This window comes from Pongo abelii, chromosome 3 (genome assembly GCF_028885655.2).
Source record: "Pongo abelii isolate AG06213 chromosome 3, NHGRI_mPonAbe1-v2.0_pri, whole genome shotgun sequence".
NCBI lineage: Eukaryota > Metazoa > Chordata > Mammalia > Primates > Hominidae > Pongo > Pongo abelii.
Window position 1 is genome coordinate 138804047 of NC_071988.2, and position 12487 is coordinate 138816533.

Sequence of the window (12487 nt, forward strand, 5' to 3'; positions counted from 1 at the left end):
TACACACACACACATATATATACACACTCATTATATATATACTCACTGTATATATATACTCACTATATATAATTTTAGGGTAGGATCTTGTTACTATTATTTGTAAATATATATACAAATTATATATATACATTAATTACTTATAATTATATTATATGTAACTATATTTTAATATTCATATCTATATATTTGTAAACATTCCTCCTCAAAACTTGACCAAGGAAACATTGCCACCATATTTTGTCAAGGTGTTTAACAAAAGCTAGAGTCACCAATTATTTTCTGGAATCACTAGCCATATTATATATATATATCATAATAAAACCAAATTTATACAAACACTACATCCTGTAAAGTTTCGCAAAATTTTGGAAAGTACGCACAATTTTGCAAAATCAGCAAGAGGAAGCATCCATTTGTCAATGTAACCTATCTATTTGGTTCCTCCAATATCAGAAATTGCCCAGACATAAAATGTATTTATTTTATAAATAAAATCATCCTGAAGTTAGCATTCCATTGGGAAGAAAAAGAATGCCATCTAGAATATGTTAATTTGTAACTAAAGTATATTAAGTTCTTTAAAATAACTAATAACTATTTAGTCACTCTTTCATACAATTAGCTATAATGATTGAAAAATATTTGGATTTTGACTTGTCAAATACATTATCTAAAATTGCTAAAAGTAATTTAACAGTATCAGAAGCCAACACAGTATATATTTTTCTGAGAAGAAATGTGTGAATTTGTTACATTCTAATTAACTCTGCTCTAGTAGGCAAGTAGGAAGAGAGTTTGCAGGGAGTACAACCAAGAAAACTCCCATTTCAAAAACTGGGATAATTCAAGAAGTAGAGGAGGAAAGAGGCACTCTGAAACATTATGTTAGTTTCCTACATTAAATAGAATACGTTTCCATTTCAATGCACTCTGCTGATTTGTATTTATAAATTAGGAAGACATAAAAACATTTTATGTTATGCTTTTCAGCCAGTCAAGGAAAAATTAGCATAACAAATTGGCTGCAATCTTAGCCAATTTTAGGGAAGGATCTTGTTACAAAAGCAAGGCTTTAAAAATACATGAGAGTAAAAAGAAGTTGTGCGTTTTTAAAAACATGATTTAACTAAAGGCTTTATTGTACCTAATTAGAATACAATTAAACATTATCTCAATGCTAAATTTCTTAGAATAATTAAAACAAGAAAAGTCAGAGTTGAGTTTTGTCTTTTAAAAGTTCATACATTTACAAATGAGGCATTATTAGTGTATAGTGCAAATGATTAGTCACACCCGGAATAAAGGCAAAAGAGCTTGAGATGGTTTTAAGGAATATTACATGTCAAACAAGGATCGCAGTATCCACTCCCATCAACTTAGAACAGGGTTTCACAAGTGGTAGCAGTACCAGCCCTAGCGCAGCAGCACCTCTTGTTATTTGATACCTTATTAATCTTAGCAATCAAAAGGTGGTTAACCAGGTGAAGATCCCAGAAGTAGAACTGTCACATGCAAAAACTACTACCTAGGGACCCGTTCTGGTGTTATTGTGGAAAGACAGAGGCTAACAGAGTAGAAAAGCAGCACTCCAAAACATTAACAGCGAACTTGCAATGTTCCATTAAGAATAGGTTAAATGTCTGTTGTCTGATTAACCAAAAGTCAACAGTTCAACAAATATGCACAATGTAAACGAACATAGCAAGTGAAAACTTTCAGGATTGTACTTAGAAAACTACAGTCACCCAGAGACTATCTTTTCGTTGCCTAAATAAAATAATTTCAAATAGGAAAAGACAGGCTGATTAAAATGAGTGTCGGTTTCAGGACTCCCTCTTTTCAAGCTGCCAGAAACTTGTCTGGTCGAGGTGCCGCCCCTGGAGTCCGCATTCCAAGGCTCACGGCTCGGGATTCTGGGCGAGGAGACCAGCCCAGTCCTCCATGGATATTACCTGGGGCTGCAGCCGTCCGCAGGCTCCTCGTTCCCCCGGGTCCTCGGCCTCACCCGCTCCCCAGGGCGGCCCCGCGTCCGGGCGGCTCTCTGAGGCTACGCAGTGCCCGGTGTCCGGCGGGGACGACTAGAGGGCGACCCCTCCCATCTCGCTCCCCACATCCCCGCGGGCACAGCTGGTGGCGACTCAGACCGCTCGGGCAGCGGCTGCAGAGGGGACTCCGATGCGAACCGAGGCCCCGGGACCCGCCAGGCCGTCCGCGCCGCCGCCCCTCTCCGGGCACGCGCGGGCCCGCTCGTCCTGGGACTAACGAAGCAAAGGCAGGAGGTGCCTCCATCGCCTTCTGCCTGATCCTGGCCTTGGTGGAGACCCAGGCAGGCCAGGCAATTCAGACAGCCGCTCCGGGTGGGGTTGGTGGCTGCAACCAAGGACCGGCCTGGGTCACATTACCTGGGGAGAAGGCAAGGCAGGAGGGCTGCTGTTCTGGGAGCTTCAAAGCTCTGCACAGTCACATACAAAGGTGTTTACTCCCCACTCTGAGGGGGATGCGTGGGAAGAGACACATTATTAATTCAAAATGGTAATTAAAAAACAGCAAAATATGGTGACTGTCACTTGGCCTGGTAGTAAATCACTCCAGATCACATCTCTTCATTGACTTTTGGTGCTCCCTTCCCCACCTGTCTTATGGGTTGCCTGTCCCTGTCACCACAGGTAACAGACTGAGAGCTCCCCGAGGAAAATGACTGAGGTGTTGCTTCTAAGTCTTCAGCGCATGGTAGGCACACACCAGATGGCTCTGTTGAATGAGCAGAAGAATGTGGATGGAAAGGGCGAGCTGGGCATTTCCTCAGGCTCTAGAAGGCAAGTACAAGACCAGCTATTGGAGGAATAGTTTTGTTGTATTTTTCTCCAATCCTAGTATATAATTGGCAGTGTGGGAGGGGAGTTCAGTCTTCCTTTTCCTTTCGTTTTGGTTCTATTAAGACAGAGCACAGAAGAACTAATCATCCTCTACTTTCAGCCCCTGTGCTTCAGGTAATACAGACTCCTGCCCTGACCACAGGTGATCATTGGAGTCATTGCACCTCCTAGTGATAGCTATTGTTGCACAGGTAAGTATAATAAGTAGAGATAGGTGAAACCCACTAAAGACAAAAACAACCATCCCTATCAAAACAGTTTCCATTCATGTGAAATGAACAAAAATACACATTTACAATTTGTATCTGTGTTAACTATTGAGCCTCTGTTAGCTCTCTCCTTGCCTGTTATAATACATTCTGAAATAATCTAAACTCACTTAACACCCAGCTGAATATCACAATAATCCTTATAATAAGGCCTTGTTGGTCAATCTGAATGTACAAGAAGTAACTAGTGTCATGGAGGCCCTGGTTAAACACATGGATGCCGAAAGGTGATAGATAAATCCTACAGAGATACATATCACAAAAACATTGATGGGTCTGGTGGTCTGTAACATGCTAGGACATCCCTTCCAAAGGATGTATGATTACACATTGCACCTCCCAATGTTAATAAGGAAGTGTAATATGTGATATCACTTTATAGATTCTGGAAGTGGTATATTCCATGCTTGGTAATACTGCTTTGATGTATAAACTTGGTAACACTGAAGACTACCAACTGCTTGAGAACTAGAGCAAGAAAAGATACTGCAGTACCTTTGGGCTGCAGTTCAAGCAGCCCTGATGTTTGATCATGGCAAACATCAATGTAATTAGATACCATGTGGAGTTTATGTAAACCACAGGCTCTAGATATTCATGTTAAAGTTTTTTAAATGTTCTTCAACATTTTTACTTGTGGTAGAAAAACAACATGTAACATAAAGTTTTACCATCTTAACCATTTTTAACTGGACAGTTAGAAATAGTCACATTGCTGTGAAGTTGATGTCCAGATCCTTTTCACTTTGCAAATCTGAAATTCTAGACCCATTAATCAACTCCTCTTTTCTCTCTCACCCCAGTCCCTAGTAAGCACAATTCTACTTTCTTTGTCTTTGAATTTTATTCCCTTAGATACCTCATATAAGTGTAATCATACAGTATTTGTTTTTTTGTGTGATTGGCTTATTTCACTTAGCATAATGTTTTCAAATGTATTAGTTAGGGTTCTTCAGAGAAATAGAACCAATCAAGTTCAATTATGAAGTGTATATAGAGAGTATAAACCAATAAAGTATGTATTGGTCATCACACACACACACACACACACACACACACACACACACACAAACACAGATTTTAGGAGGAATTGGATTGGCTTACATGATTATGGAGGCTGAAAAGTCCCATAATCTGCTGTCTGCAAACTGGAGATCCAGGAAAGCCAGTGGTATAATTTAGTCTGCATCAAAGATCCAAAAATGAAGGCAGCCAATAATGTAAATCCCAGTCCAACTGTCAGGGGAAGAAAACAGGCCATTTCTTTATTTTTCTACTTTTTATTCTGTTCAGACCCTCAGTGGATTGGAAGATGCCCAATTCACATTGGGGAGGATAATCTACTTCACTGAGTCCACCTATTCAAATGCTATTCTTATCTAGAAAAACCCTCTCAGACACAACCAGAAACAATGCTTAATCTGGGCACCTCATGGACCTTTTAAGTTGACACATTAAAAACAACCATCACATAAAGATTCAACCATGTTGTAGTATTCGACAAGATTTCCTTCTTTTTAAAGGCTGAATGATGTTCCATTGCACATATATGTATGCATATATTTCCAATGTGCATATATATATATATTTATTTATATACACACTACATTTTGTTTCTCCATTATCTACCAATGGATATTTGGGATGCTTTCACCTCTTGGTAATATGAATAGCACTGCTTTGAACACAAGTATGAAAACCTTTCTCTCAGAACCTGCTTTCAATTCTTTTGCCATACCCTGTAGTGGGATTGCTGAATCATGTAGAAGTTATATTTTAAATTTTTTGAGGAACCTCCATTGTGTTTTACATAGTAGTTGCATCATTTTACAATCACACCAACAGTGCACAGGACCTCCAGTTTTTCCACATTCTCGCCAACACTTGTTATATTGTTTTTGTTTTCTTGATAGTTACCATCTTAATGGATGTGATCAGATACATTTTTATGGTTTTAATTTGCATTTTTCTGATGATGCCTGATGTTGAGTATATGTTCATATATTTGTTGGCCACTTGTACACCATCTTTACGCAGTTTATTTTTTAAGTACACAAATGATTCAGATGCTTTGTCTTTGCGTGAATCTCAGATTATCCTTGGTCTTGATTTGTTTGCATAAATATATGCTATGATTTTCATTAATATTCTAAAGTGCTAATAAAAATTATGGCAACTCAAGTGCATCTCTTTTTTAGCTTAAGCATTTTAAAACTTGAATATTTGCTAAATCATATTTTCATAGGTATCTAATTGAAACTCGTGAAATCTAATTGCTTCACAGTTCATTCAACTCTCAGCTTCTCTGGAGACTGTCCCCTGGATAAAACTAGCCCTCTGTGATTGCTGTTCCACTCCTTCTACTCACTATTCTGTCTATATCAGTGGTTCTCAAATGTTGTGACTCAGTGGAATTACCAAGGGATATTTTAAATAGCCTGCTGCCAAGGTCGTTTTCCACACCAATTAAATTAGAATTTCTGGGATGAAACTTAGACATCAGCATTTTTTTTAACTTTCCTGGTGATTTTAATGAGAAGGCAGTTTTGAGAATTAGTGGTCTACACTTCTCAGAGGGCATAACATATCAGCTATTTCCTTAAATTTTTGATGTCCCTAAAATAAGAGAATATCAACTAGCAAATGTACTTTTCTGTTTCATAGGTTATTTACTGGCCTGCATGTGTATAGATTTATTATATGTTTTGTTAGACAGTTAGTGGATGAACACAGGCTACTGAACAGCTTAAAACTTATTATAGTCAGTATTTTTCACTGATTAAAAACATAATTTTCAATGTAAAATTTATAATTCTATTTTATCCATGGAGATAGGACTCAAAAAGAATGTATAAAAGAAAGAAATGCAAACCTGTTTCAGAATTATTTAAAAATGTATCTGATAAAAATTTATAATAATGTGGTATGGCTGATTGTTTTTTTCTTTAATATACATTATTCTTAATTGAAGCAATCCTGTCCATATGATTGTAGCGTTTTTCTTCAGGAAATAAGAAAATAATAATGAAAACATGAGCACTACATTGTGAAATAAAAAAAGACATTTTTATGGAGCTTGTATTTCTATTAAACATCACTCTTGAATTCAAGGTGAAAATATTGACATGTAATCAGAAGCTCTTATGTTTAAGAAGTACTTCACAAAAAGTAAAAAGAATGAAACTGAAGTGCTCCTTTTTGGAAATTTCCATATCATGTATACCTGCTATTTGATATTATAAGACCATAGGAACAAGGATCCAAAATGCACATACAGAGTACTTAATTAAATAGTTGCAAAATGTTTTTATTTGCTGACTTTACATTAATAAATTTGATTTGGAACTAATTCAAATTTTCTAATGTGAAAACTAAAATAGAAAAATTAATAAGATTATTAAATTTGCAAAATATTTAACTATTATCATCTCATTAACCTCTAAGATTTTTGTTTGCACTATTATACACCTCCTTTTATGGGTGACACCCCTAGGGGCTTAGGAGATATACTGACTTGTTCAATCTGTAACTCAGTGGTGGAGAAAACCCTCAACTCAAGTCTTTTTATGTAAAACTCTTATTCCTTTTTTGATAATTCTACTGCTGAGAAGCTACTTTCTTTGAGGTGAAACAGTATTATAATAACTATCTCAGATATTCTAATAATAAAATCTCTGTGATCATTTAAATTTCTAAAAACAGATAACTGTCTTCCAGTAGCACGACAAAAATTTTTGTAAGCTCTCACTTTTTTTTCTTTCTGAAAAGAAACAAATAAATAATAAATATGTAATTTGTATTTGACAAAATTTTAGAATACATTATTTTTGCTTGAAAGAGAGATGATAGGATGTTTTGCTTACATGTGGTAAAATAAAAAGCTGGTGTACATAAAAAGCCTCAATTACGTTTTTTTTCCCTTTCATTGGTGAATCATTTACTATCTCAATAAAGAAACTCTGGAACCCATTTTGAAACATTTTATTCTCGAAGATTCTATATGAGATAAGACATCTCAACAATTTGCCATTTTAAGAACAAGTCCATATTTTAAAATTAGGAAGGAGCAGTATTCTATCTTCTACTCAAGCTCCTTTCACGATGGCAAAGCAAATGCTGCCACATGTCATGCAAGAGATGTTCCTTGTAATTCTCTGCTCCAGACCAAGCATCATGTTTTGGGTCTCCAGCTACATCTTTGACCAGAATTCATTGATCAGACCTGAGCCATCTTTCTCTGAAACCAGTATCACAATAATATAGGAATAACCAGAATGAATGCTGGGTAGTGAAAAAGATGGAGTCAAGTATGCTAAACAAAGGCTGATATTTCTAGTAGCTGATATCAATAATCTACAATCAAGAACTCACTGATTCTTCTGAATCAATTTACAATTAATTTAACCAATACCAGAGTATCATTGTATTTATTTCATCTTACAATGAAGTGAAAAAGGCTTAAGACTTAGAATAAGGGATATTGGGTTTCTCTCTAAGTCCCTGTTCCTCAAATATGCCTCTGAGATAAGAATCATTTGGAATTCATAAAATGTATATACTGGATTCCCAAACCAACCTATAATTCAGAATATTCGATAGTGATACTAGGACCTTTATTTTGTCAAGTATCCAAGACGTTTTAAGAACTTCTATTATTTCCATTTAAGCTTTAATTTTTGTCTTAAAAACAGCTTCTGAACCTTGCATTATGGATATTTGGGGTCATATTATTTAGTTTAAGGGGTTTGTTGGATGTTTGGTAGCATTTCTGGCTTCTACCAGCTATGTGCCTGTAATGTGCCACCCTCCAGTTGTGACAACCAAAAAATCTCCAGACATTGATAAATGTTTCTTGAGTGGAAAAAGTGCCCCGTCTGGAAGCACTATTATAAAGTATCAAGGAAAAAGGCTTTAAGGACCTAAATATTTTTTCAGTTCCACTGAATCCAATGGTTCTTATATATCTTAATGTTAGGGACAATAGTTTTTTATGTAAAGATAACCATAGACTCCATCAAAAGAAAAAACGAAGAAGAAAAAATAAACTGTATGTCTTTTAACAGTCTATTTTATTTGAAGAAATTTTCCCCTAATCCAATTTGGATATTTAATTGCACTATTATTTTTATCTAAAATTTAGGAGGAATTTAAAATCCTGGGATTTCCTTTTTTTCTAGCTTCAAATGTGTAGAGTAAAACTGTCTCAATATAATATATAACATTTACAGTTATGTTATACCCTTAGAAGAAAGAGTAATCAGAGATAAAGCTCACAACATCATAATAAAAGCATTGCAATCAAATCCTATTATGATCCCAGAGATGGGTTGTATTTTAGTAAGATTTCAGAAACAAGAAAGAACACTAATCATTAACTTAGAATGAATGTGTGTGTGCTTTAAACGTGGAGTAAAGATGATTAATTTCTCTGCACACATGAAGTAAACACAATTGAAAGCTGTATTTTTTTAATTTGGAGAAAGAAAATTGGATGTAGAATAAAGTCAATAATTATTTGTGGGGCAATCTGAGGTGGTTTAACATCTGGGACACCTGAGGACGCTGGATTGCCCTCTGCACACACCATGCCCCAGATGTTCAAATCTTTACACTGGTGAGATAAGTTTAAAAACTGTATCAAAAGTAGGATTAAAGGGAAGAAGTTAATGACAAAATAGGGACATATAAGAAAAGACTTTTTTTTCAGAGTTTTTAAAATTTTTTTCATTATACTTTAAGTTCTAAGGTACATGTGCACAACGTGCAGGTTTGTTACATAGTTATACATGTGCCATGTTGGTTTACTGCACCTATCAACTCATATTTACATTAGGTATTTCTCCTAATGCTATCCCTCCCCCAGCCTCCCACTCCCCAGGAAAAGACAGTTATGTAGAAGAAGGAAGGAACATCAAACTCATTTTGAGCATAATTTCATTTGGGGGTAAAGAGGCCATCTCTTAAAAGCACTGGCTTTAAACCAACATTTTTTTTTTCCAAAATTGTAATTGTCACCGTTACGACATTTTTTCACTTGTACGAGCTGGAACAAAAATCTCAGTTTATATAAGATCCCAGCTTCAGTTCATAGCTTCTAATTCAGAGAAAACTGATCTCAATTGTTTTCTAAAATGCTTAGTTAAAATAACAAATGTTTTCAACCTGAATAGAGTGTATACATAGAATTTTTGAGAGTGTGCATATCACTGCTGAACTAGAGCATAAAACAAATACTTTAAAATACTCAGTTATCACAGTGAGAAAAGAGAAGATACACAGATTGGAGGATAACTTTTTAACAGAATAAGTGCTGAAAGTATGTATACAAAAATGCTGCATATTTTTCAGAACCCATGCAAGATAAAAAAAAGTAGAGTTGTGGTAATTTTTCTAATTGTCCTTTTTAAGGGTGTCTATCTATGTGACCTCTTTATTGGACACATGATACTGATCAACATGTGTTTTCTACAATAGATTTTTTTAGAATTTTCTCAAAGTAGCTTTGACATACATCTTCAAGAAATATATTGACCCAAAAAGAGAAATACAGTAGAATAACATAAAAGAGAATTCAGTGATTCAGTAATAGACATTGAAATTATGTTTAAAATAGATTGTTAGTGACTAGAGGCAATTAATGGACAATCTGTTGATAGTGTATGGTATGAAGAGATTGTAAATGTTTCTGATTGAATTTATCAGTTCTGTTACATTTTCTGAGTAGAAGATTAATGGAGTAAACTTAGCAAAAGACTGAAATAATTTTATTTTATTATGTTACTTAGCCAACTGACATTCTAACATTGGAATTTTTAGTGCATTTTCTTGTTATAACTTTGTTTTTTGTAATTTACCTAGCCACCTGGAACTTGTTCCCCATAGTATGTTAGTATAGGTGAAGTCTACATCTTTAACAATGGAATATTTATTTTATTTATATACCTACAGCAATATTTACTTTCATTACCATAACACTGTCCAAGGTACTTCATTGTAAACATGTATGATACAGTTGAAGCAGACATACAGTAACTTAAGCATCCTTGAATATATTCTGTTTCTTACTAGGTGAAAAAGAATTTTAGTGCAATTCAAAAATCTATATTTCCCCCTCAGAGTCAGTCTTCATTGATTTTTAGTGCTTAATCCACTGAAAATGTGTTTTAACATATTGTTACTTTTTATTCACTCTCTGATCTGTGTATTTTGATTAATCATCTCAGAATCCCTGAAAGAAATTTCGGGTAGAATTTGACTGGGAACAGAGCCCAGGAGCTACATGCTTTAGGCTTTTTGTTATATTATTAATAAAATTTCTGCTAAAATTTTTCCAGTTTTAGCCAAAAACACTTTCAAGATTTTTGCAAAATGCTGACATTTTCTAATTCTTATTTTGTGTCATTTTTTTGTCTGTGCATATGATTGATTTATAATAAATTTTTAAGTATTAAAGCATTTTTGAAAAGAAAATGCATTAAAAGAGCAATAATTATGGTGAATAGAGATATATTAATGAATAAAATAATTATTTGTCATTTAGCTTCATAGATGCATGCTATATTTTGATTTAATGAACAAACTCACCTCAATATGTCACCCAATAAAGTATTATGATTTACAACCTTACAGCTTTTTAGGCCTCCTTTTTTTTCCTGCCTTACATTTCTTCACTTTTATCTACAAGACTGAATTAGCAGCAAAAGTCACCTTGATATTTGTTTAAATATTAATAGACTTTATTGTTTAGAGTAGTTTTGTGTTTACATAAAATTATGTAGATAGAACTGAAAGTTCTCTTATACCGGCTCAGTTTCTGGCTCACAGTTTTCCCTATTATTAACATCTTGTGTGAGTATGGTTTATTTTGCTGCAATTGATGAGCAAATACAGAAGTTTTTATTAACTGAAGTCTATAATGAACTTTAGCGTTTACTCTGTATTGTATTGTTCTGTGTGGTTTGACAAATGCATAATTTCATGTGTCTTGCATTAAGCCTTTTGATTTTTACTTGCAATTCTGTTAATGTGCTAAAAGGTCAAATAGGAAGAAATATTTCCATATTGTAAGTCATATTTTTCCCCCAAGCTTAAAAGGTTTGTAGTCCATTGTCAGAAAAATACACTTTTGGTCATACTGGCATGAAAAGAAAAATCTTTTGATAATAAACTTAAAACTAAAAACTGCATTATAAATATGCAACAATATAATTATCAGTATATTTGGTAACCACAGATTTTACTTTACAGTATTATATACCTACTTAACATAATTCTATAAAGTAAAGGTGAAGTTTTTCAATAAAAATAAAAGAAACTATAGAATTGCACCTATATATCAATGGACTCAGCTTAACTTTTATAAGAGCGCCAATCTTTTAGGTGGAAAAAAGATGTAATTCAATAAACCAAAATCTGGCTAGTCAAATATTATCTTTATTTTCAATATGGAGAGCCTGTATCTGTTGAGACAATCATGTAGTTTTTGTTTTTAGTTGTTTATGTGATGAATCACATTTATTAATTTGCATATGTTGAGCCAACCTTGCATCCCAGGGATAAAGCCTACCTGATTGTGGTGGATTAGCTTTTTGATATGCTGCTGGATTTGGTTTGCCAGTATTTTGTTGAGGATTTTTGCATCAATGCAAAATGAAGTTAGCTGCATCAATAGACTTTTCCTTTCCCAGAAATTTTCTCTGTAGCATGTGATGCTGCTCACTCACATTTTACACACACAAAAACTTTCTTTCAAAATTGGAGTCCATTGGCTCAAACACTGCCCATGCTTTATAAGTCACGTTCATGGAAATTCTTTGTTGTCATTTCAATAATGTTCATGGTATCTTCAACAGGAGTAGATTTCATCTCAAGAAACAACTTCCTTTGCTCCTCCATAAGAAGCAACTCCTCATACATTAAAGCTTCATCATGGCTTTGAAGCAATTAGGTCACATCTTCAGACTTTGCTTCTAATTCTAGTTCTCTTGCTATTTTTACCACATCTACAGTGACTTCCTCCACTAAACTCTTGGACCTTTCAGAGTCATCCATGAGCATTAGAATCAACTTCCTCCAAACTGACTTCCTTTCATGAATCACAAATGTTGTTAATGGTATCTAGAATGGTGAATCCTTTTCAGGTTTTCAATTTACTTTACCCAGTCCATCAGAGGAATCACCATCTCTGGCAGTTATAGCCTTACAAAATGTATTCAGCAAATATTCAGACTTGAAAGTCCAAATTACTTCTTGATCCAAAGGATCCAGAATGGATGTTGCATTAACAGGCATGAAGACAACATTAATCTTCTTGTATATCTCCATAAGAGCTCTTGGGTG

At 34.6% G+C, this 12487-nt stretch overlaps 1 long non-coding RNA gene across 1 annotated transcript in view; it reads right to left on the bottom strand.

Moving 5' to 3' along the window:
- Window positions 1-2556: 2556 nt before the first annotated feature.
- The window catches only part of LOC129058859 (uncharacterized), a 49789-nt gene continuing 39858 nt past the window's right edge, over window positions 2557-12487 (bottom strand). The window contains exons 6-7 of the long non-coding RNA XR_008524272.1: window positions 4253-4384; window positions 2557-2812 (exon numbers count right to left, since the gene is read on the bottom strand). This is a non-coding gene — a long non-coding RNA (uncharacterized LOC129058859). The remainder of the gene's footprint in view (window positions 2813-4252; window positions 4385-12487) is intronic.